The sequence below is a fragment of the Uloborus diversus genome, unplaced genomic scaffold (genome assembly GCF_026930045.1).
Source record: "Uloborus diversus isolate 005 unplaced genomic scaffold, Udiv.v.3.1 scaffold_14, whole genome shotgun sequence".
Lineage (NCBI taxonomy): Eukaryota > Metazoa > Arthropoda > Arachnida > Araneae > Uloboridae > Uloborus > Uloborus diversus.
In genome coordinates this window covers 3,058,950-3,086,706 of record NW_026558098.1, presented here as the reverse complement: position 1 = coordinate 3,086,706, position 27,757 = coordinate 3,058,950, and the positions used below count along the sequence as shown (strand labels likewise).

The 27,757-nt window shown below is 34.1% G+C and overlaps 1 pseudogene; it reads left to right on the top strand.

Annotated features, from left to right (window-relative positions):
- The first annotated feature begins 337 nt into the window (after positions 1 to 337).
- On the top strand, positions 338 to 25,496 carry LOC129232791 (uncharacterized; annotated as a pseudogene).
- Positions 25,497 to 27,757: the final 2,261 nt, after the last annotated feature.

Below are 27,757 nucleotides of genomic sequence, written 5' to 3'. Positions count from 1 at the left end.
TTAGTAACCGGTTACTCACCGGTAGACCGGTGAGTTTCGTCGAACGCAACCAATACATATCTAAAGGTTGCGTTCGACGAGCACGACCGAGAGCGACCGATTAGTTAATCACGTGACAACTAATGATCACGTGCTCCAATCAACAGCTGAAAATGGTAACCGATAGATGATAGAACGCTGCGGTTTGTAACCGATTACTTACCGGTAGGCCGGTGAGGTTCGTCGAACTCAACCAAAGAGAACAGATCAGTCAATCAATCAATCGCGTTAATTTTTTATGATTTTTGTTTATTTCTAGAAAAACTTTTGTTGCTTCGTGCGGTATGTTGTAATAACTCTTTCGGGAAAGGTAAAATTTCTAAATGTTCATAATCATTTGCAATTTGTGATGCTTTAATTTACTTTCAGCTCCTACTATGTCATTGAAACCTGCCAATTTTACGACAATCCGGTTATTGTACAGAGAAGCGAAAAGATTTCATCTTCGTCCAGTTAAAAAATTGAATTTTAAGTTCGACCCATTTCATGCCAATGCTTCGTCTGTGAGGTATGTCCCTAATGGAAGTTTTAGTTCTTTTGTTTGTTTCTTTATGTATTATTTAGTTTTCTGAAGCACCATATAGTCTTTTATTTGTTTCTTTGGACACTGATACAAAGGTGAAATTCAGAGCGATTCTTATTTTTTGTTATGGTTACATGCGGTAACACGTAACAGACGTATTGCAAGCAGTATCTTCAATTTGCCAACCTTCTGGGGATATTTCGATAATTGGAAATTTGGCGATCTTTCTTTATTGGCGTCAATTTTTGGCTTCAGCGCCTGCGCTAGAGGTATTTTTCGTTGCAAATCCAAACAAGGAGAATGGAAACATCCATTCACATAGGGTTACTATAAATCACCAGGGTTACCAAAATAAAATTATTTACGCCTAAAATGAGGCGACCACGCCAGATTCCCAATTATCGAAGTATCCCCAACCTTCTTTCTGTTTACGAAAACGCAGTGTTAATAGGAAAGTAGCAAAGTTTTGAAGAATTTGTGCATTTTATTCCCTGTTATTAGGCTACCAGTGATTACTCTGTAGCAAACTGCCGGCAATTGTGAAAGTGTGCGAATTGTTACCATTAGCAGAAACTGGACAAACTTATGGATGAGCAATCCTGATTACAGAAAAATAACTGAATTCATTCTTTGTGAAGGGTCTCAAAATTTGAAAGGCATCAGGGTTGGCAAGTTTTTGCCGGGGGCGGAAAAAACCACGGTTTTTTCCGCCCAGCAAAAATAGGTTTTTGCCAAAGTGGCAAAAATAGATTTTGCGTTAACAACTTACAGACAGTTTTTTTCCTTTTATATAAAAGTAAAAAAGCATGAAAAGATTTTGGTAAAAGGCTTTGCCATTTTCTGTAGAGTGAGCTAGTATCACTAAAAAGTAGAGTGAATATAGAATGCACATATTGATCAGCTTTTTTTTCTTCTTTTTAAATTCTTCTCTTGGCTATCCATTTTCCCAGTAAGTGAGAAAAATTGCATTATTTCTTTAGTGAGGAAAAGTTAATATTTTTCTATGTTCAAGTAAATATTCTGTTATTTATTAAATAGCTTAAAAATCTTAGTGGGATCAAAAAAAAAAAAAAAAAGTGATTAATAAAATATATATATATAATTAGAATTCAATTTTTTTAATTAATTTACTAAGCTTAAGTAAACATTCTTTGTTTTTAGCATGGAAGGAATTGGCTCATTCTGAAAAAATTATTTTAGCAAACATTTAAAATCTTAAGTTTTGCAATCCCAGCATTTGTTTTTTATTTAATTTTCACCTTATAAATTAGAAGTAACATGGAGAGACGTAACTAAAATATTAAAGTGCATTATTTATATCATATAGTCACTATTTCTTGTTTAACACTATAATGCTACTTTATTTGCAATTAAGTTATTGCCTTTTTTTCCATTTTTGCCGTTTTTTTTCCATTTTTGCCATGGTTTTTTCCACTGTCCCGGCAAAAATACCTTTTTACCGGCAAAAAACCCAACCCTGCTATACATTATAATCTGCTTTTTCGACATAAAAACAGCAATCTCTCCTTTTTTAAATAATAAATCTACCTTTTAATTTATGCTTTGGTACTTTTCCGATAAAGCTACGTGTGTCAGTCCCCCCCTCCCCCCACAGCAGCCCCACACTGCAATGCCTGTCACCAGGAATGGGTTTTTGCTAGAAAAAAAACTAAGTTTTTATTGGTGAAAACCTAGGAAATACTATTAGACTGTTCATATATACTAGCAGGTACTGATTCATTTTTTTTCTAATAAGTCTCTACCAGGGTTGGCAAGTTTTTGCCGGTGGCGGAAAAAACCATGGAAAAAACCACGGTTTTTACCGCCTGGCAAAAATAGGTTTTTGCCAAAGTGGCGAAAATAGATTTTGTGTTAACAACTTACGGACAGTTTTTTTTTTTTCCTTTTTATATAAAAGTAAAAGCATGAAAAGATTTTGATAAAATTTTGATTCAATTATTTTTATAGTTAAAAAAAAAAATTTAAGGTTTAACTTACTTTTAAAGTTATGGAGCATTTTTACTTTTAAATTTTTAAACATTAACATAACATTTCAGTTAAACATCTAAGACAAATAATTAACTTACAATGAAAATGTAATTAGCTTGTTTATTACAGCATTTTTACAGAATACTAAATATCTATATAAAGTATACTTAATCCAGATGCAACTATAAAATAAAAGAAATAAATGTTGGCTCATTCTGAAAAAATTGTTTTAGCAAACATTTAAAATCTTAAGTTTTGCAATCCCAACATTTGTTTTTAATTTATTTTTCACCTTATAAATTTAGAAGTAACTTGGAGAGACATAACTAAAATATTAAAGTGCATTATTTATATTATATTGTCACTATTTCTTGATTAACACTATAATGCTACTTTATTCGCAATTAGGTTTTTGCCGTTTTTTCCAATTTCGCCGGTTTTTTCCATTTTTGCCATGGTTTTTCCCACTGTCCCGGCAATCGGGCAAAAATACCTTTTTGCCGGCAAAAAACCCAACCCTGTCTCTACATATCATATTATGTGTTTGGTCCAACTTCACTTTCTCTGAATGACGACACAGTTCTTGAGAAAAACAATGAAGATTTATTTACAACTAGCTGTACCCGACGTGCGTTGCTACGCCAACAAAAAAATACATCATTATACTGATTTTCATGACAATCGGTTGAACGGGGCAGAAGTTGCTACACTGCAGTGCCACCTGGTGGCGAGTGGCTTCAATGAGCATATGATGCACCTTCTCCGTGGAAAAATACATATATATAGCAATTTTCATAATAATCGGTCCAGGTATCAAGTGACTCTACTCAAATTTTGTACTCACGCAGTTTGCAAGATCAATCCATCGCTAAAAATATCAAATAGAAAAAGTTTTAAATCCCCCCGTTGCATGAAAAGCCATAAAACAATAGAGAAAGAATTTATTTGTTCAAACTCAAGAAAAATGGCAACAGCTGACTTCTTATCAATGAGATCTTTCACGCGAATTAATTTCTGCAGCCGATCATTTTATTCGTATTTATCCAATGGATTGTGACTTAAATTGGAATAAAAAAGGAACTATCGATCGGATTTTTTTTTGAACCGGTCTATAAACGTTCCCGGTACCGAAAATAACAAACTGTGAAAGTTTCAGCCAAATCTGCCGGGTACTTTTTGAGTTCATGGATGACATACAGACAAACATTCATTTTTATATATATAGACTATGTACAAGAAATATCGTTAACAACTGCTAAACTCACCGTAGCAATTAGGCAAATATCAATTAACACCTTATACTCAACGATCGCACACGTATTTACATCCAAATACGCAAAAACACAGCAGAAAGCCTCACAATAAACAGAGCAACGATCAGACGAATCTCGGGCAGCTAAAAACATAAGTGACCCTCCTTCGAATGCCACTCGGCTTTTTATACTGCTTCGGAAAGTTCGACAAAATTCGAAATGCTTCTCGTATTTTCTTTTTATTCCATTCACAAATCTTATCGTTCAGAAATGGGGGGAACGCATACTTCAGTCGAATGTTAGGGGGGGTATATGTACATTACAAGAAGCTTTTTACAGGTTATGTTACTAAGATAATTTTAGATGCAAAATAATGGAACAAACGCCTAATTTAGACAGATTACAACATATTAATCCAGGGTTCGTGTGCTCCTTCAAAACTCCTCCAATACTCCTTCATTTAGGAAAAATTTTTGAAGGGCCCTTCACACTCCTTCATTTTTGTTTTAACTCCTTCAAAACTCCTTCTTTTTCAGGTCAAGACTACATAATCGTCCTTCATGACAATAATTTAAAATTCTTCGATCAACAAAACTTCGTCACAGGGGCGAAGGTATAAGAGCAATTTTAATGTAATTTGATACTTTTTTTCATAAAGATGTGATTTATAAATTTGTTTTAGAAGTCATAAAAGTTGATTGTGAAAACATTATTAGATGACTAAGGCATTTCATAAGTGAATTAAATCATGCACAATGGTGCTTGGATATTTTGTTAAGTATTATGATTATTGCTTTTAACTCCTGCCACACTCTCAGTAGCAAAAGTCAGTTTGTTCAATACTTAAGTATTAAAAAATACATAAGCAGATGTACTATATTAAGTGATTTTGTTAAAAAAGCAATTGTTTAGTAAATTGCAGTTTTGACATTGTAAAAAGGGTCATCCGCAAGGGATGTCATGCCTTGAGGGGAGACGGGCTCATGAAATTGTGACAAGGTAAAGAGAGGGCCCCAAAAAGTGACATCACACAGTTATTATAACAATATGTTTATGAAAAATAAGACATGTGACAAGGGAAGGAGAAAGGTAAAGTGTGACGAAGGGGAAAGGGGTTCAAATCTGTTGAAAAAAAAGTGACAAAATTTATAAGGATAGTTCAAAATTACTCCTTCAAAATCTCATTTTACTCCTTCAAAACTTCTTCATTTAATTTCTGAAATTGAGTACGGACCCTGTAATCACAAAGATAATTACTATTTACAGAATTTGTAACAATATATTATCCTACATTATTTGTATGAATAAGTTATTAGCAAATAACTGTTGAACAAGGCTTCCTGTGTATTATATCGGATACAAATGTGACAACCAGCAACGAGCTCTGGGCCAAGCTAGGCTGGTGCTAGCTATATCAATCTAGACCACAGTTTTATTGTAATTTCTGATCTGACGTTTCCAAAAATTTTGGGCTTCCATTTCTGAAAGTTTTGGTCTGCCAACATTCTTAAACTGAAATATTTTATTTAAAAAAAGACAAAAAAAAAACACTTTTCAAAAATTCGTTCAATGATACAGTCGAACCTCCATATATCAAACTTCCACATGTCAAAATTCTCTATATATCGAAAACCCAGCAAATTTCTATGTTCATTACATAGAAAAAGTGTTTCTATATATCGAAAAAATTTCTATATATAGAATTTTTTTTCGAGACATTCGTAGATTTTTTTTTCCCATTTTAGACTTTGTCTCATGAAAAATGAAGGTTAGGGGAGAAAATTATGTTCACTAAAGGTTGCTACGAAACTCATAAGGAATCTGGGGTTGAGGGGTGCGTAGAAAGGTCGTTGCTCCGTTCTGGAGTTCTTAAATTCCCTCAAGGTTATTTGAAATCTTAGTTGTAACCAATAACACTGTAAAATCAGTTCCAAGTTATCCTTTTTGTTCTGTTGATTATCATTCCTAGTCTTTTTAGCTGAAATAAAAATCATTCAAGTTAAGTAGATTGATTTTTTTACTTTTCTCTCGATTACATTATCAAAACGAAAATCCTCTAATGTTGCGGATCAAGTCGAATTGCCGAAGAATGAAGATGTATGAAGGCGCAAAAACGTGATTTCTGTTATTTCTTTAATGGTTAACTTTTATTTAATTCGATGCCCGTATGAATTAGAAATTGGGTTTCATGCAGAAAATTAGTTTTACTTTTAACGTTTTAGGAGATTTTTATGATAAAATAAGATTGTTTCTATATATCGAATTTTTTTCCGGCAATTTGCTACTTCGATATTTAGAGATCCGACTGTATTTGTATGCGTGTTTGAAGATTTTTACGGGGGAGGGGGATCAAGCTTCTAAAAATTTCAGTCTTCAGAAAATTTTACTTGTAATCCACTTGCATCCTCGGTATAGACGCATGGCCATACAAACTTTATTTTGCTAAATTGTTGAGAAACACACATTTAGATTAGTAAATTCATCTTTTGTTTAACTAGATAGGTAAATTCATGGTTTTTCTTTAAATTAAAAAAAAATAGAGGAAAAAAGTGAATTGCATTTTATTTTACTGTGTGAATGAGCTAAAAACTTTTAATGAGCTTTTATTATTATTATTATTATTATTTTTTAAAAGTTTGCTGGTTTATACAATCAGCCACTTAATAAAATCAAAACTGTGTGAAAATTATAATGTGATTTTAATCAGTTCCTCATTTTAATGCAATCAATGGATGTAAATAGTTTTTAGCTAAGAGGCTGTCCATAAAGGCCACACTTTTTTCGACAAATTTGACTCCCCCCCCGTGTCACAAAAAGTCATACTTCACCTTACCTCTCCCCTCTCTTGTCACATGTCAGTTTTTCATCTTGTTATTAAAATATGTGATGTCACACTTCGAGTTACCGTTGTCGTAATTTTACGAACCTCCTTTCAAAGCATGACATCGTTGGACAAACCCTAAACATAGTTAAAAGTTGCTTAAAAAAAAGGACAATTGAGGCAGTGAGAAACAAAGGGATGCAAGTGGCAAAATTAATAATTTGGAGATAACCAGTACAAATGGTAGGTGAACCTCTCCTCCGTCTTGGGGCAAGAGATGGTACTAGTGGTCCTGGTAGGTGCTGCTGTACAGCATGATATAGAAACAAAATTCAATGAGAGCCTACCTAGGACGATATCTTTTAACACGTTTTACTCTCAAAACTTGAAAATGTCCACTTACATCCAGGGTTGCCAGATTTAGGAACAGTAAATACGGGACAGGCTTCTAGGAGTGAAAAGAACGTGGGTGTACTTATTTCTGAGACGTCGGGGTACATTCTATTTCAACAAAGCATTAAACCTCAAAAGATGTCGCCTATCAAGATATAAAAATAGTTTTCATTGCGAATGACGACGCATGTGCAGAGATATATTTCCAATATTAGTCATTCAACAAAGAAGCAACCATTCGGCTCCTAATAGTCTGCGCAAAAAAAAAAAAAAAAAAACACACACACACATACAAACCAAATTAAAATTAAAACTTTTCTTTTTGTTTGATGTCACATGATTTTCTTATTGCTCATTATTTCACATTTTTTGCTTATTTTTTCCCTTAAAATAATGTTTTGTTCTGTAAAATATTGTCATCAATTAGAATACGGGACTTTAGCCGTCCCGTATGGAAGTTCCCCGGGACGGGGGACACTTTTTCGAAATACGGGACTGTCCCTTGAAATCGGGGACGTCTGGCAACCCTGCTTACATCCCTTTGCTTCTCACTGCCTCATTTGTAATATTTTGTATATCATATGTAATAATATGTATGTAATTTGTACACATATTGTATAATGTATGTAATAAATATCAAATCTTAGAGTTGAAAAATTTGAGATTGACAGGTATGCAAATTTGGTGATTGTTTCTGCCTATCTCATAGGCATGTTGAATTTTGCTCGTGTATACGTTTAAATTGTTTCTAATTCTAATCAATGTGCGTCGTTTCTCCCAGGGATTTTATGTTCTACCTGTCCTCTCGAAGAATACGCGTGAGCAACGAGAACTGTGTGGTCAAGACAGACATCGTCAACGATCGTTCGGAGCCCACCGTTTCCGTCGATCTCAGTGAGTATTGGAATTAATCATTTTCATATACACTAGAAATACCTTTATAACGCCAACCTATACAGCGCAATCCCCAAAGCAGAATACAGTAGAAGACCGTTATAATGCCGACCTGTATAACGCAATTCACTATAAACCACACTACTTTTCAGGAGTAAACAATAGGTTTTGAAGCTTGAAAAATCCCTCTGTTTTGCTTTGCAAATATGAAAATTGTTAGGCAAATTAAATTTTGAAAGTTTTTCATCTTTCCATCTTATTTCAAAGCTTTTAAATTGAAAATGAGTACTCACAGTAAAAAGAAAATACCAGATGGCTCTTGAAAATGCAGCTGTTATCAGAGCCCGATCATTCTGATTTTGGACGTGGGGCACATTTCTATTTCAGGGCCCCCCTACGGCCTGACTAAGGTTTTTGAACACACTGGGCTTGAAATTAATTTTCATAGTGCCCCTCTCTCTCCATTCTTTATAATGAAGCAATAAAATATTTCGATACTTGTGTACACCAGGGCGGGATTTGGAAGTGTGGAGGCCCCAGGGCAATGAAGGAAGAAGCCCCTAACCTGGGTTCGAAAAGATCATCATATTTTCAAAAATATCCAGTGCTTTGATATATATCCGAATATTTTGATATATATGTATATAGCCGATATTTTTGATCAGCAAATTTTCAAAAAGAGGATATTTTGTAAAAATTTTATTGTAGGAGCTCCTTTGTTCTGGAGGTCCCGCGGCAGTAGCCCCACTTGCCCTCCCCTAAATCTGGCCCTGATTAACACAGCCATGCTAAATTTGGTGGTACTTCATATCAAAATATAGTATATACAATGTACCTTCAATTTAACAATACCCGATTTAACAATTTCCTCACTTTGATGATACATTTCACTGGTCCGCATTTAACTGCATTGAATGTCTAAGCTCCTTTATTTTACAATTACTTGATCCAGTCCCTTGACAATTGTTAAATCGAAGTTATACTGTACATTCAAGAAGTAAAAGAGGCATAGCATACTATAATTACATAAGTTAAACTTCTCTCGTTGCAGTAAACCGTTAATATCAAAATTAGATATAACTTTTAATAGTAAATACAGGAGTGGTTTTGGGATTTGCAAAAGAGATATTTATTAACAAATTAGAGATTTTTTCCTTGTTTTCGCATTTGCAAAAATATCAATGATATCATTGTAATCAAGATTCTGAGTAAAATCATTATTTAAGCATAATAATGCTAAGGATGATAGTTTATCTTGCTGCAAAAAAGATCGCAAAGGAGATTTCATTCTTTTTAACAATGAAAATGATCGTTCTGCAGTGCAACTGGTTATTGGCATCGTTAAAAAAATGCGTATAATCATCTCAACATTTGGAAACCCTGAAGAGAGGTATGTATTAACTTGTAGTTGTTTCAAAATGTCCATAACTTTGTCTTCTTTTTCAATAAAACTACTGAATTGCAATAATTCATTTGGGAAATCTGGTTCTAAATCGTTGGCATAATCACATTGCAAAGACTTTGCCTCCTCATAAAGATTTGGGTTATCTTTTAAATTGAACAAACACGAAAATTCCTTGGCAAGGATGTCATAGGGTTCTTTTCTTGTAACAAGTTCAGTTATTAAACTGTCACACAAAACATAATGACACGTTTTTATAAACCTATCACGAGGTTGAAATTGAACTTCAGGATTACTGGTATCATCAAGACATCTACTTCTCGGGGTAACTTTTTTTCTTGTTTCTTCATAGGAAAGTGGCTCAGAAAGTATATCCATTGCTTCTTTTTCATACAAATCATAATTTTCACGCACATATTGAATAAACTCAATTAATGAATCAAATAGAGAACCAAACACACTAATGTTTGCAGAGGGATCTTGTAAAATCTTGCTTGTTTGATTGATTCGCTGTAGAACTGTATCCCAAATAACCGTATTTAGTAACATTTCTGATTTTATCAATTTTTTATGCAGAGATGCAGCTTCCAATCTGGTACTTGCTTTTTGTTCTTGATCATTAGTAATTTCTAACAGAATGCAAATTATTTCAGGATAATTTTTTCTCAAGGCCTTAGTTGCTTCAGCATTGGCACACCATCTTGTTGAAGAACAATTCTTTAAGGTTTTTTTCATCGTTAAACGATTATGTAACAATTGCCATCTATGGGTAGATTTTGAAAAAAAATTATACAGTTCCTGAAGAAGAGAGAAAAATTTTAAAACAGTTGTGCACGACTCTACAGCGTGAACTCCAACAAGATTAAGAGAATGAGCACCACAAGGTATAAATTTTGCTAGGGGACTAATTTCTTTAATCCTTGCTTGTAATCCTGTATACTTCCCAGCCATGTTTGAAGTGTTGTCATAGCTTTGACCTCGACATAAATTTATATCAAGATTTAGTTTCTTCAAAGTCGAAAGTATTGTGTCAGTTAAATATTCAGCATCATGTCCATATATAGGAATGAATTGAATAAATCTTTCAATGGGACTATGTCCCACATCAATATACCTTAAAACAAGGCAAAGTTGATCTAAATGGGTTATATCAGGAGTTGAGTCAAGAATAATAGCAAAATATTTTGCAGCTTTTACTTCTTTTAAAATTTGATCCAACACTTTCTTCGCCATTAAGTGTACAAATTCATCAACGCTAGAGGAAGACATGTAATTTGTATATCCTCTTCCTGGATTGCCATACTTTTCCAAATGCCCAGCAAGAAAAGGATCAAATTTGGAAATAAGCTCAAGGCATCCTAAAAAATTGCCATTGTGAATCGAGCCTATTGTTTCGTCACTACCGAAAAAGGGCATGCCTCTTGACGACAAAAATTTAACAGTTTCTGTAACTCTAACGAGAACTGCTCTCCAATATACAACTTCATTTTTATATTTTTCGATTATAACGGAATCTATTCTTCCAGATATTTTTAATCGTTGAGCCATTTTGATTAAGCAATCCCTATGTGGAAGTGAATTTTCATGTTCCGATAATCTTATGGAAACATGTTTCCAATCATTAAAGCCAGAGGTGGCTAGTTTACTTACATTTGAAGCAAACAGTTTGCAAACCCAACAAAATAAACTTTTGCTGGATGGAGATAACACAAGCCAGTCTCTTAGTGTTTTATCACCATTTTGTTTCTGGCGGTAGAAGTTATTTTCTGCCAAAAATCGTCTTTTGCCAGAAATTTCTCTGACGGTTTCAGAGAGCTTTTCAGTATTTTGTTTAGGAGGATTGTTGATAAAGTACTTGACCATATTATCATTTATGTTTTTCCATGTTGCAGGATCTTCATTTAAAAAAAGTTGCATGTCTTCGTTCATACATTCATTAGTATCCACAGGTTCAGTTATATTATTTTGTTTCTTGTTAATATTATCTGATGAATCCAACGTGGCAGGATCTTCGTTTACAGAAAGTTGCATGTCTACAGTCATAGTTTCTGAAACATTCACACATTCGGTAAAATTTTTTTCTTTTTCCTCAATTATAAGAGATGAATTCAACGTAGAAATACTGTGAACATCACTCGTTTCATTTGTAGAGTCAACAGCACAATCAATTTTTGCAGAGCTTTTATCAGCATTGGATTCAGTTTTTTGGGTAAAATCCATCATGAATTGAGCCATCTTTTTATTTTGCTCATTTTTAGTTCTTATCAATTTTCGTTTCAAACAGCCAGATTTTTGTTTTGGCTGTTGATATGACATTGTTATTCAAAGGGAAACAAAGCAAATAGAAAAGCATTCATACACGCGATTCCGGCCGGTCCTGATTATTCGTTTAATCAAAACATGATTGATTGATTGATGAAGAGAGGTAGGTTATGGGTTACGTTCGTATAGCGCTACCGGTCGACCGGCGGTTAATTCCGAATTCGTTCGAATAGGAGTCCCTAAATGAAAACGTAGTTAAGGGGATTTTGGGCCCCCCTGAAATTTAAGAGGAGGGGCCTGTGCCCCGCATGCCCCTGCGGTAATCAGGCTCTGGCTGTTATGCAAACCATGAAGCGAGCAGAAGTGCAGGATTTTGATCGTGAAACACATTTATTTGTGAATAACTAATTGTAATATTGGTGCTTTGATACTCATTGCAGATAAAACTCATTCTGAAGTGCTAATATATAGATAGATTCTGAATATTAGTTTCAAAATTTGTGAAATGATCTATATAACGCAAAAACCTGCATAACGCAAAAGCTCTGGTCCCATGGTGTGCGTTATAACGGTTTTCTACTGTACTACTAAATTTACGACGTACATTGCAGAACAGGTGCCCGAGCTGCAGAAACTGCTGTGCCGAAAATCTGTAGAAACTGCAGATTTTCTACAAATATCTTCCAACCCAAGATAGAATTTTGTAGAAATTCTGCAGATTTCTTAAAATTAGAAGAAAATCTAAAATTCTCGCAAATTACGATAATTTGACGGAACGCTCGCAATGTTGAATTCATCCTTTGAAAGTCCTTTGTAGGACTTTCCACTCGATCTTCATCCACTGCATTTTTCGCCATACACGTATGTTTTGGAAACATGGCAGCATTGAAACACGTCCATCGCCGGAAATTGCATGTCTTGTTTGAGATTTCAATCCCTTTGCATCCAAAAAATATTTATATTATTTAGAAAGTTTTGAAGTGTTTTATTATATGCAACCCAAACTCGACTCATTTTATTTATTATTTCAGCAATTTCTTTATTTAGTAATATTATTTAATTGCTCTTTCATCCCATGTAAAGTTAACAAAAAAAAAATGTGATTTGACACCTAGGTTCGAATTTTTGTAAAATTTTGCATCTTTGCTCTTTCTATGCATTTTAGGAAGCATATAAACTACTTTTGGAGAATCTCAATCGGTTTAGGTTTGACACCTTGTTAAAGTTTCTTTGAGAGATTTCATGGTTTTCATGATCAACTAATTTTCCAAATTCAGTGCTCTTTAATTAGTCATTTGGGTTGAAAGCTGTGATGTTTCCGGAAGTATCTCATTTTAGTAGTGAAATAAATAGCAACAGTCCAGTTAAAAAAAAAAGAAAGAATTCCTATATGAAACGATTTTGATTTTCGGCACCCAATTTGTGTAAAATGTCACGTTTTTTTTTTTTTTTTTTGCGTACAATGCTTGAAGCACTGCAGAACGATTTTGGTCAAATGATTTTACTTTGCAGAACATCGTAAAGTATTCTGCTTAGGGGAACGCAATTCTCTATAAACTGCACAACTTTTCAGATGTAAAGAATAAGTTTTTCAGTTAAAAAAAAGCTCTTCATTCCACCTTGGTAGCATAAAAAATCTAAGACAGATTAAATTTTGAAACAGTTTTTCATCATTCCACTATAACTCAAAGTAAACAAATGAAAATTAATACTCACCGAAAAGAAAACTTGCCAGATTGCTACCCAAAAAGCAGAATACAGCTAAATTTGCGACGTACATCACAGAACAAATGCCCGAGCTCCAGAACAATTCTGTTCAAATGTGAGAGGAAAACTCAGACAAATTTTCTGCAGAAATTCTACAAATTTCTGTGAAATTTTTGCAAAAACTCTGCAGTCTTTGCAGATTTTCTGCAAATATCTTCCCACTCAAGGCAGAACTTTGCAAAAATTTTGTATATTTCTTTGGATTAGAAGAAAATCTAAAATTCTCGGAAATTACGATAATTCGGTGGAAAGTTCGCTAAAAAGGTTGAATTCGATAAGTCATCCACGGGAACTTTAAATTTACTTTGAACTTAAAGAAATCTGCAGAATTAGTGCAAAATTCCATCTCGAGTTCGAAGATATTTAGAAAACTGGTAGTTTCTGCAGATTTTCTGCAAAAATTTCGTATTCAAAATCTGAAGAGTTTCTGATTTTTCTAGCGTTTTTGGTTTCTCTTTTCCTTATTTTTCCCAATCGAGCATCATCCACTGCACCTCAGTAAATGTATGTTTTGGAAACATGCCAACATTGAAACTCATTCATCGCCGAAAATTGCGTGTCTTGTTTGAGATTTCAATCCTTTTGCATCCTGAAAGTATTTCAATTATTTAGAAAGTTTTGAAGTGTTTTATTATATGCTACTCTAACTCCACTCATTTTATTTATTACTTTAGTCATACATTTATTTATTGACATTATTTTAATTGCTCTTTCATACCATGTAAAATTACCCCCACCACCCCAAAAAAAAAACATGATTTGACCTAGGTTCAGATTTTTACAAAAAATTTTGTACCTTTGTCTTTTTTTTTTGCATTTTAGAAAGAATATAAAATATTTTTGGGGAATCTCAATCATTTTAAGTTTTACAGAGATGCAGAGCAACAGTAAAGTTTTAAAAACTGGAAAAAGAAAAAAAAAATCTATATTACAGGATTTTGATTTAGGGCTCCCGGTTTGTGGAAAAGGTTGTTGTTGCAATGTTTGAAGTACTTGCAGAACAATTTTGGTTAAATGATTTTAGGTTGCAGAATTTATGTTGCTGTAAATTATAAATGATATACAGTAGAAGACCGTTATAACGCACACCTTGGGACCAGAGCTTTTGCGTTATACAGGTTTTTGCGTTAAATAGATCATTTCACAAATTTTGAAACTAATATTCAGAATATATCTATATATTAGCACTTCACAATGAGTTTTATCTGCAATGAGTATTAAAGCACCCAATATTACGATTAGTTATTCACAAATAAATATGTTTCACAATCAAAATCCTGCACTTCTGCTAGCTTCACGGTTTGCATAACAGCTGCATTTTCAAGAGCATTTTCTGTTTACTATGAGTCCTAATTTTCAATTTAAGAGCTTTGAAATAAGATGGAAAGATGAACAACTTTCAACATTTAATTTGCCTAGCAATTTTTATTTTTGCGAAGCAAAACAGAGGGATTTTTTAAACTTCAAAACCTATTGGTTACTTCTGAAAAGTAGTGCGGTTTATAGAGAATTGCGTTATCCTCAGGGCCCAATACAGGCTGATTTTGCTACCGTTTTTCGGTACCTTCACAAAAATATTGTTTTGAAATCGGTACTTTCACAAAAATCAAGTAATAAAATCAGTAGCTTCACAAAAATTCGCATTTTAAAATATAAAATTTGTTTCTCTATTTAAAACAAAATATACTCATAAAATTATAAGCAGGTTTATACGAACAATCGCTTAAATAGAAACCTTTTTGTTGTATTTTAACTAAATTTTAGCTGTTTTCACCAAAGTGTATTTATGCAATATTATCGCAATCTTTAAACATCTGTTTTGAGGGACCGTTTTTCTCGCAATTTCCTATATTATACACAGTACATAGACCATTAAGCTGAAATTACGATGGTATTTTTCGTACTTCTTAGGTTTTTAGCTCCCCCCCCCCTCAAAAAACTAAACCTGTTAAAAATAATACTAGATGACATTTACACTTTTCGTACTAAAATTTCACTTGTTCCACTACTTCTTTTACAAAAATTAGGATGCGTCTAAAATTTCACAAAAACCATGCTGATAAAAAAAACTTTCACAAAAATAGAATGATGCGATACTTTCACAAAAATAGGTAGCGAGAAAAAAAATCCTGGATTGGCCCCTGTACAGGTCGGAATTATAACGGTCTTCTACTGTTTTGCATAGTTAGTGATTTAATAGTCATTGCAAAAACTTATTCTGAAGTGCAAATATATAGATATATTCTGAATATTAATTTCAAAATTTGGGAAATGATTTCTAAACAACTCAAAAGGCACTGCTTTAAGTGTTATTGATGTTCTTCATTTAATATCTGAATATATGATAGTTGCAAATGAAATTAGATTAAGTCATTTTTGTTAACTGTGTACAAATTATTTTTTAAATGAACAACTTGAGCTCAAAAGTATCCTGAACTTTTAACTTTTGGGTGGCAGGAAAATTTTCAATTGCTGAATAAAATTCTCAAGTTTACCAAATGATTAAACACGTGCCTGCACACATATGTCCAACGAAATGGCGCGAGAAGGGGGCGAAAAGTTTTAAGTAGGTTGGACTTGAATTTTCTGACACCCCCATCCTTTAGAACAGCGGTTCCCAACCTTTTTTCCCTGGCGAACCCCTTCCAAAATCCAGAAGAGGTTGGCGAACCCCTTGTGTAGTAAGTAATAGGTAAAAAAAGAAAATACACACTATAAAATTCGGCTTTTTTTTTTTTTTTTCAGTTTGATGTTGCTCATCACTTTATAACAATAACAAACACATGACGGCAAAATATAGAGGTACAAACATAACTACAAACTAAAATGATAGCTCTTCAAAAAAAAAAAAAAAAGGCAAAATTCCACAAAAAAAGAAACCCAATTAAAGCTTCAGTACTTTGAAAAAACTCTTAAAATGTGATATTTGGATAACAAAGAAGCTAAGTTCAAAGTTAGCTCAATTGTCTGAGTTTTAGTCGTGCATTAAGTTCAGTATTTAAGTTGCATCTGTATTTATCTCTAAAAATGTTGAAAATTCTTCTTCACATAAAAACGTGTTAAAAATAATTTTAAGTTTACTTATTACAATCGCACTTCGCGCACGACAAGAGTAGTGTTCGCCGCACTAAAATGATAAGTTAACTAAACATAAAAAATTAACTGAAGATATTTCATATGCTCGGACATGCACTACGTAATGTTTCCATCAATTTCAACTGAATTTTCTGGTCAAAAGCTAAAGAGAAACCGAATCACCTGGCTTCAATTCCATCATTCTCGATGAAAGCGGAAAAACACGCGCCTCGTAATGACAGACTTAATTCTTGGAAAGTAAAATATGTCAGCCAATATGCTAACATTTTCGTGCAGAATGTATCGAATGTTTGAGAGACAACTGAATAAATGTTGAACAAAAAAACGCTTGACCTCAAGACTTTACAACAAACAAGTATCCTAAAATTCCGCCATTATAACATTATTTTTGCGAACCACCTTTATCTCCCTCACGAACCCCCAGGGGTTCGCAAGGGAAACCCCCAGACCCCCCCTCACGAACCCCCAGGGGTTCGCGAACCACTGGTTGGGAACCGCTGCTTTAGAATGAAAGTGGGAGTAGATAAGCTTCTCTGAATCTTTCCTAACTAGAGACGTACCGAGTACTCAGTAACTACTCGGTACTCGGCCAAATTTTGATCAGATACTCCGCCAATACCGAGTACAGTATACTCCCGATTAATCCGTGCTAATCACCTGGCGGCGTAGCATGGATAATCGAAAAACACGGAAAATCCGAAAAATCGTTTAAGGAATATGCAGGGTAACTATTTAAGGGGAAATTAGAAAAAAACTAAATAATATATATATATATACTCACACAAACCAGGAACTTTTCTTCGAAATTCATTGCTTAAAAAAAATCGGCGATACATTTTTGTTTTCTTTGTTTGTTTAAATTGTTGCGTATGTCCGTACGAATTTTTCTCGCTGCAATTATTTCTCCGTAATCGTAACTTCTTTCACTCATGTAATCCAATAAATGCTCCACAGATTGTAGAGCATTAGAATGTGAAATTGTACTTTCTTCATGTTCTTCATCTTCGTTTTCGGTATCGTCTCTTGCGTTTGATTCAGTAACAAGTTCAATGATATTTTCGTCAGTTAGACATTGAAATCCTGATTCACGTTCGTCGCTTTTAAACCACTCTTCGACATTTTCGGCGTCGACCGATTCGAAACCTTCGATTTCTTTAACTTCCTCAATGATGTCATCGATATTATCGATAACATCATCGAAGCTTTAGAAAAGTGTGATTCCGAAATGATGCACGGATAATCCGCAGACCGGATAATCCGCACACGGATAATCGGGAGTATGCTGTAGTTGCAAAAAATTGAATTTTGTCCAAGACAGATAGTAAAATTTATTAAAAAGCTCAAGCATGTATAATGTTCATAATGTTCTGCAATCATTTACAATTCAAATTTAAATTTTGAGAATAATGAAGTTTGTAATGCTTCAATGGAATGAATCTTTATTTTAATGTCCCCAAAGTTAATAAAACTTTTTTATTAAAAATTGTGCAAAAAAGGTAAGTATAGGATTATAAAAATATGGAATTTTTATATTAAAAATGGATTTTTGCTACATACAAAAATTAGTTATAAGAAATACAAAAATACCTTTGCTCAAAAAATAAAAGGAAACAAAACAACGTTAAAAGCACAGTGCAGGGACACTGCAGACACGTGTTTCGGCGTTACAAGGAATTCCTTTTTCAATGCACAAAATGGGAGCTCGTGGATTTAAAGGCATCCGACAAAAGTCGGATTTTTTTGTCGAACGTCCTTACATTCTTTAGCTCACATTTTATGCACTGAAAAAGACGTTCCTTGTAACGTAGAAACACGTGTCTGCAGCAGGGTTGTAGTTTTGGCCAGACAAAACCTATTTTGGCCATGCCACTAGCCAAAACTGGATATAACCGCCATAGAGCTGGCCAAAACTGTATTGTATAAAAGCACACTAATATGCATAATGTTGCACATTAAATAATGTTTAGTTAAATTTCAGCAGGAATTTAGTTTTAAAAACTATTATATGGACAAGGACAGGCCCGTGTCCAGGATTTCAAAAAGGGAGGGGTTCAAACTTTTTTCCTTTATAACTTAGACTGTCAACACAAAACTAACTAAGCATGTTGAACAGTTCATTTTAGTTCTATAACTAGACTTTCTTTTTTTTTTATTTTTTTTTTTTTTTACAGTTCAACAATTTACAAAAGTGGAAAAACTGCACACGTAGTTCTTTTATACCACCAAATGCTAGTTACTTTTTTTTTTCATAAAATAATATTAAACGGGAATTTAATGAAAATATACATTTTATACTAAACAATTGCTGTTTCGTATAGAAACATTCTTCTGATATGTGAAACGAGAAATTCATCCAACACCAAAGGCGTATCCAAAGGGAAGGGATTCGAGGATGTATCACTTCCCGAAACCCATAAGCTTTCCTTTTTTGACCATAAAAAAAATAAATAAAAACCAAAGTAACCATTTCCCCTGTCCTTTTAATTTTTTTTCTTTTGACTACGCTACATCATTGTCTAATACTCTCTTTAAATAAGTTCCCTTGCATGCTCAGCATTGCCGGGCTCTTCAGCCATTCCTTCATCGTTAATTTTTCCAAATATTTATCAATGATTGTGCTTGGAATCCTACAACTGAGGAAAATGTTAATTGTTAAAGACGGGGAAATATTAAAGAGGGTGAACACTATCAGAGTATTTACTCTAAAATTAATTAAAACTTAAAATACATTTTGAAAAATCATTTAATATATTTTTTTTCAATAGGAGGGGTTTAACCCCTAAAACCCTCCCCTTGGACACGGCTCTGGACAAGTAGGTCTATACTACTATTCCAATAAGTTCAAAATTCATCACATGTGTGTCGGTGGTTCTTCTTAAAACATAATTGGTACTCGGCCGAGTAGTGAAAGGCCGAGTACTCGGTACTCGGCTACTCGGCCAAAGTGCTACTTGGTACATCTCTATTCCTAACCCCTGAGAAAAATCATGAAGGGTTTGAGAAATTATTGGAAACATTCCTTGAATTGCTTCAAGACAATAAATTGTGGTTTTTCTGAAAAAATTACATTTGACTTCAAAAAATATTCGTCATAACAAGGTTTTGATTTAAAACTCTTCGACATAAGAATGAAAAATAACATTAAATAAATACGCAAAATCAGGCGGGAAAATAATCCTCCATCATATCAAGGTTTTCAAGATATTGAGAGCAGGGTTGGCAAGTTTTTGCCGGGAGCGGAAAAAACCATGTAAAAAACCACGGTTTTTACTGCCCAGCAAAAATAGGTTTTTGCCAAAGTGGCAAAAATAGATTTTGTGTTAACAACTTACGGACAGTTTTTTTCCTTTTTATATAAAAGTAAAAGCATGAAAAGATTTTGATAAAATTTCAATTCAATTATTTTTATAGCTTAAAAAAATTAAGGTTTAACTTACTTTTAAAGTTATGGAGCATTTTTACTTTTAAAATTTTAAACATTAACATAAAATTTCAATTAGTAACATCTAAGACAAATAATTAACTTACAATGAAAATGTAATTAACTTGTTTATTATAGCATTTTTTACAGAATACTAAATATCTATATAAAGTGTACTTAATCAAGATGCAACTATAAAATAAAAGAAATAAAAGTTGGCTCATTCTGAAAAAAATGTTTTAGCAAACATTTAAAATCTTAAGTTTTGCAATCCCAACATTTGTTTTTTATTTATTTTTCACCTTATAAGTTAGAAGTAACATGGAGAGACATAACTAAAATATTAAAGTGCATTATTTATATTATATTGTCACTATTTCTTGATTAACAATATAATGCTACTTTATTTGCAATTAGGTTTTTGCCGTTTTTTCCATTTTTGCCGTTTTTTTTTCCATTTTTGCCATGGTTTTTTCCACTGTCCCGGCAAAAATACCTTTTTGCCGGCAAAAAACCCAACCCTGATTGAGAGTCTACTGTTCTTCTAATAAGAGCCATCAAACGTCATTAAATTTTCCATCGCCGTGTCCAAATTTGCGGGATCCTCCGACTGAATTGCTGAATCACAAATGTTTTTGGGAGGTCCCAGTGACCTCCCATCAGAGTGCCCCAGCTGGAGCTCAAACCTTAAATGCTCATCGCTTCCCATTCTTTAAAAAAGTCACCCATGTACTGACCAGTGTTGTAGTTTTGGCCAGACGAAACCTATTTTGGCCATGCCACTGGCAAAAATCGGATAAAACCGGCCAAAAAATGGATTTAACCACCATAGAGCTAGCCAAAACTGTATAAAAGCCTACTAGTGTGTGTACACATAGTTTGTTCGCATAATATTGCATATTTGAATGCATGATTAAAAGAAATAGGATGTGTCTTTATCATAATTGAAATAATTTTTTTAACTGATTTATTGATTAAATTCAACTTTTCTTTAACATTAAAAATTATTCACAGCATAGTAGAGACGTACCAAGTAGCACTTTGGCCGATTACCGAGTTCCAATTATGTTTTAAGATGAACCACCGACACACACACGATGCATTTTGAACTCATTGGAATAGTAGTAGACTTCCATGTCCAATAATAGTTTCTAAAAAGAATTCCAGCTGAAATTTAATTACGCATTATTTAAAAGAGTTTGTTTGTGTCAATAATTTTACAAATAAGTTTATTTTTAAATTAAAAATGTGCAAATACATTAAAGTTCGGATTAATCAAATTGGAAGCAAAACAAATTGTATCAATCTATACTTCTAGTCTGACAAATGTAAATAATTTTTAAAAGCAAATGAAACAACATTAAAAGCACAAGTGTGCTGGAGCACTGCAGACACGTGTTTCTGCATTACAAGGAACATCTTTTTCAGTGCATAAAATGGGAGCTAGTGAATGTAAAAAAATCCGACTTTTGTCGAATGTCTTTAATTCCACAAGCTCACATTTTGTGCTTTGAAAATAAGCATTCCTTGTAAAAACACGTGCCTGCAGTGTTCCTGCATATTTGTACTTTTAACGTTGCTTTATTTTTCAAGAAAATGTATTTTTATGCTTTTTATAAATAACTTTGTTAGTGTCAAAAACCCATTTAATAACATAAAAATTTCATATTTTCTGAACTTTTTTGCTCCATTTTTAATAAAGAAGTTTCATTAACTTTGGGGCATTAAAACATAAGATTTACTCCATTGATGCATAACAAACTTCATTATTCTCAAAATTTGAATTTGACTTTTAAATTTGAATTGTAAATGATTGCAGTATATTATATGTTTGCACTTTTTTATTTATTGTTAAATCTGCTTTGAACAAAATTCAATTTTTTACATTTACTCGGTATTGACCGAGTACCTGATCAAAATTTGGCCGAGTACCGAGTAGTTACCGAGTACTCAGTACGTCTCTACGACGTATAGATAAAGGACACTACTTAATGAAGAATACTAAACAGCCTACAATATGCACTAATAGCTATTCACAAAACTTGCAACATTTTTTAATTGTACAGTAAAACCTGTAAAGTTGACCACCTTTGTAAGTTGACCACCTGTCTATGTTGACCGCTTTTGTCAGGAACGGAATGAGTCCTATCTTATATAATGAAGGAAAACCTCTGTAACTTGACCACCTCTCTATCTTGACCACCTGTCTATCTTGACCACTAATGAACACCAAGTTTGGTTTGGAGTATTGTAAAAAAGCCCTTTGTAAGTTGACCACTTGGTTTATTATTTTAAATTTTACTTAGCAATTTTTTTTAAAAGCTTTCCAAGAATATTTTTGATGCCAGACCAGCATTTTACCAACTAAATGAAGCAGCAGCATAACTAAACCTCCTTTTGAGTTTAACCACATGGGAAAACTACTAAGAACCCTTGTTTTTCTTCTGTTGTTAAGCGAAAAATTTGTAATTTTTGATTAGCTATAAAATTTTAGGAACTATTAATATAAAATGAGTAACTTTTCATGAACAATAAGGCTTTCTTTTAATCAATTTACTGAAATTTTAAATTATCACGACATTATACGTCATTCTGGGAAAATAATCTCTAAAAATATTTGAATAACATCTTAAATTATTGTTTCAAAGTAATGCTAAACAATGAAAGTGAGTTAAACAGAAAGAGTAGGTGTCAATTGCAAGAATTACAAAAGGTGTCATGGTGCAAGAATTACAAAAAAAAAAAAAAATCATTACCCCCTTTATAAGTTGACCACCTGTCTAAGTTGACCATCAAAGTACTGCACCGCAAGTGGTCAACTTACACAGGTTTCACTGTATTTAAAAAATAAGTAATGTACTTTGATTAAATTTGAAATTCATTTCGTGCACACAAAACTACGAAACAAGTATGTACTGTGCTATTTACACTGTTAGAAACACATTTTTAAAAAAATATCAACTAATTCTACTATAATGTGACTAACCTTTTGGAACGTCATTTATCACTTGCATAAGGGTGTAAAACAAACTGTTTGCTTAAATAATGAATAGTGACTGATCATGGGATTGATGTTTCATATTTTCTTTTAATTATGTACTCATTAATTTTGATTTTAGACTTGCTTATTTCCTATATCGACGCCAAATGGCCAAAACTGATTCTATCCAATCCAGTTTTCACCGGTTTTAACCATGGTTAAAACCACCCAGTGAACAAAACTAATTCTATCCAATCCAGTTTTAACCGGCTTTACCCATGGTTGAAGCCACCACTGGACAAAACTGATTCTATCCAATCCGGTTTTAACCTGCTTTATCCATGGTTAAAGCCACCCTGTGGACTAAACTAATTCTATCCAATCCAGTTTTGACCGGCTTTGCCCATGGTTAAAGCCACAACTGGACAAAACTGATTCTATCCCATCCGGTTTTAACCGGCTTTATCCATGGTTAAAGCCACCACTGGACAAAACTGATTCTGTCCAATCCGGTTTTAACCAACTTTGCCCATGATTAAAACCACCACTGGACAAAACTGATTCTATCCAATCCGGTTTTAACCTGCTTTATCCATGGTTAAAACCATTCTGTGGACAAAACTGATTCTATCCAATCCAGTTTTATCCTATTTTATCCAGGGTTAAAACCACAACTGGACAAAGCTGATTCTATCCAATCCGGTTTTAACCGGTTTTATCCATGGTTAAAGCCACCCTGTGGACTAAACTAATTCTATCCAATCCAGTTTTGACCGGTTTTACCCATGGTTAAAACCATCCTGTGGACAAAACTGATTCTATCCAATCCGGTTTTAACCGGCCTTACCCGTGGTTAAAGCCACCACTGGACAAAACTGATTCTGTCCAATCCGGTTTTAACTGACATTACCAATGGTTAAAACCACCACTGGACAAAACTGATTCTATCCAATCCGGTTTTAACCGGTTTTACCCATGGTTAAAACCATCCTGTGGACAAAACTGATTCTATCCAATCCGGTTTTAACCGGCCTTACCCGTGGTTAAAGCCACCACTGGACAAAACTGATTCTGTCCCATCCGGTTTTAACTGACATTACCAATGTTTAAAACCACCACTGGACAAAACTGATTCTATCCAATCCAGTTTTAACCTGTTTTATCCATGGTTAAAACCACCACTGACCGAAAGTTGGTTCACCACCATGGTTTAAACAACCCATCCACTGACCGACTCGATCCCTCCCCCAGACAATGGAATGAACGTGCTGTTCAAGTGCAACCACCTGACTGCTCTGGACCTGGCCAGGGAGTTCAACGTCATCCTGGACCGATTCGACGTCAAGGAGGAGGAGCAGCTCCCGGCCTACAAGAGGAAGCTGAAGAGCGAGAAGAAGAGCCGCTGATCCACCATGGCCAGGGGGGAGTCCTACAGGGCCAACGTCAACCTCTTCAACAAGGTCTACGACCAGCTCCCGGCCTTCGTGGACGTCTTCGACGAAGAGACCTTCTACGTCTTCGTGGTGTTCTTTGTCCTGTCCACGCTCTTGCTGGCCTTCATCCTCTCCAGGTTCATCACCATCAAGCCCGTAGACTAGGACATCTTTCGGACCATCGGTACGTTAGATACGAACCATCGTGATGTCGTACGTGTGATTTTTCTGCTAATTTAAATCCTCGGGTTCTCTGTATTTTGATTTTGAAGTTTTACCGTTTTTTTCCCCACTTAAAGTTTCAAGAAGAAACAAAATATGATAATTTAACAAAAGGCATATAAGAGACCTTCTACGTCTTCGTGGTGTTCTTTGTCCTGTCCACGCTCTTGCTGGCCTTCATCCTCTCCAGGTTCATCACCATCAAGCCCGTAGACTAGGACATCTTTCGGACCATCGCTTCCGGTACTTGAGACTCGAACGATCGCAATGTCGTAGGTGTGATTTTTCTGCTAATTTACATCCTCGGGTTCTCTGTATTTTGATTTTGAAGTTTTACCGTTTTTTTCCCCACTTAAAGTTTCAAGAAGAAACAAAATATGATAATTTAACAAAAGGCATATAAGAGACCTTCTACGTCTTCGTGGTGTTCTTTGTCCTGTCCACGCTCTTGCTGGCCTTCATCCTCTCCAGGTTCATCACCATCAAGCCCGTAGACTAGGACATCTTTCGGACCATCGCTTCCGGTACTTGAGACTCGAACGATCGCAATGTCGTAGGTGTGATTTTTCTGCTGATTTAAATCCTCTTATTCACGGAATTTTGCTTTTTGGAGTTTTACCTCTTCAAGAAAAAACAAAATATAAGAATTTGACAAAAACATGCCATTGTAAAAAACAACCCTATAACTGTCTGTTAAATAAAAAGAAACTCATCTCCCCCAAAAAGTGACTTAACTCATCAAAAATGGCACAAGTCCTTTCTTCCTACTGTTCTGATTGTAAGGTACTGGACTCATTTCTGTCTCTTCATGGGCCTTTCTGTTGGTATATGTGTTCACAAAAAGTCCTAACAATCTTCCTTGCAAAGCCTTACAGGTGACTGAGTTGAAACAGCCATGTCATCCCCAGGGCAAAGTCATTGTTTAATGTTTGTTTGATTTCCCTCTTGTTGCACATTGCAAATTTACAAGTGCAAGGTTGCCTTTAAAAAAAAAATGCATTGTCTGTCCTGTGCATGCGATCTTATACATATAGCGTCATTCAGACAATCGGTCCCGGTAGGTGAGACTGGAACGATCGCGATGTCGTAGGCAGGGGCGTAGCTAAGGGGGGGGTTTTGGGGACAAACCCCCCCCCCCACCCCCGAAAAGTTAGTCTCAAAAAAAAAAAGAGAAAAAGAAGAGAGAAGAGAAAGAAAAAAAAGAAGAAAAGGAAAAAATTCCAAGCGATTATATATATATATATATATATATATATATATATATATATATATATATATATATATATATATATATATGTATATATATATATATATATAAGAAGTAACCCCCCCCCCCCCCCCCCCCCGAAAGTCGGGTCTAGCTACGCCACTGGTCGTAGGTGTGATTTTTTCCTGCTGATTTAAATCCTCGGAATTTCAATTTTGAAGTTTTTCCCCACTTAAAGTTTCAAGAAGAAACAAAATATGAGAATTTAACAAAAGGCATGCCATTGTAAAAAATAACTCTGTATTTTCCCCAGCAAGTTTTATACCACCCATTCTTTAAAGAAGAAAAAGGAACATAGAAAGCCATAGCAGATGTTCTGAGATTGCCACTCAAGGTCAGAAAAGCTGTTAATTGGCATCAATCCCCGACATTCTGACTTTTTTTTTTGGCACAAAAAGCCACTTATTCTAGTTTTCTTACTAAAGGTAGCAAAATTTTCTTGAATGTTAATAATGCTCTCTTTGTGTTTAGTGTCTCAATTTATGCAAAATTACTAACTACCGAAAAGAAGCTTTATTGCATTTCGACTAATAAGCAACATGTTTTCAAGGTCACTCAACTATTCTATTTGTTCAAATAAAGAAATATTTGGAATGGCATGAAAAGAGATTATAGTTACTTCGCCAAAAATGCTATATTGATGTATAAATGCATTTATCAGTTTTCATATTTCTAGTAACTTAGTAAAAATTCAGGTATTTCACGACCATTATTTCCTCATTGTTGTCAAAATTACTTCTCGGCTTCAACATGCGACGGCGAACGGAGATTTTAAGTATGAAAAGTTACTGTGCAAATCTCGAACACCAACTGTTCTTTTTTGTTTCTAAGAAAGAAATCCGTGGTATTCTGTACTGGTAAATTCCTTACCAGTCGAATGAATTTGGTATTTGGATGTCGTCAACCTCTATGCCGTTTGCATAAAACACTGTTCATCAATTTCCTGCTCTCTCCATAGCTACACATCAGGGTTATGGATGCCTCAGTTGCCGAACCGATTAACTCCACTTTTTAAAAAAATCCTCATTTCAGCTTTAAGGTATCCGACTACGTTGAAAAGGCGATTTTCGACCAAAATTCACTTTTTCTCAAAATAGTTTTATTCAACAGCACCATTCTTTAAGATTATGAAACATTTTGGTTTTATAATCTACGCGAATTAGAACTCACGTTATAAGCATTTGAATACTAAGTGTCTGCAGTATAACGCGTGCTAAGTCTAATCTTTACGTACGTTTTTTGAAGAATGCAATTATTTCTCGATACTGGCTACGGAAAACATGATTTTGCAAATTCTATTCAGTATTCAAGCATGAAATTTGGCATGCCTGTCTTGTAAGTACTTGTGAGTGACCACAGATTATGTAAATGATGAAATATTTTTTGATTTATAACTTTTTTACCGAAAAAAGGTGAGAAGTTTCTGGATAAAGTCACGTAATTTGTCATAAACCTTAAAATTCTTGAAATATTTCTTAACCTGCGGTCTGCTTCATGTGTAATATTTATACATGTGAAAAAATCTAAGCAAATTGTTAATAGCTAGTTAATTTTTCTTAATACAGTGTTTCTCCTAACTGGTAATTTTCAGTCAATTTTGCCAAAAAATCACCCATTTAAAAAAAGTTATTGATTTTATGGTTTATTTTTAAACAAAATACATGTTTTAAGATCATTCTGCTTCTAAAAAAACATTAATATTATTTCATAATAGTGTTTAAAAAGAAAACTACGAACCTAGTCGGATACCTTAATAGTGCTTAATCAATGCTTAGAATGTGAGTTTATATTAAACTTTTGGTTCAGTTTAAGAAAGATATTAAGGTATTGGAAAGGTTTCAAAGGCGGGCTACAAGGCGAATAAATGGACTTTCTCATTCAGACTACGATTCCAGGCTTAGAAGGCTAAAAATTTACAGTCTCGAGCAAAGAAGAGACCGAGGGGACATGATTCGGTTGTTTAAATTCATTAAAATGAAAGATGCTACGGGGCTG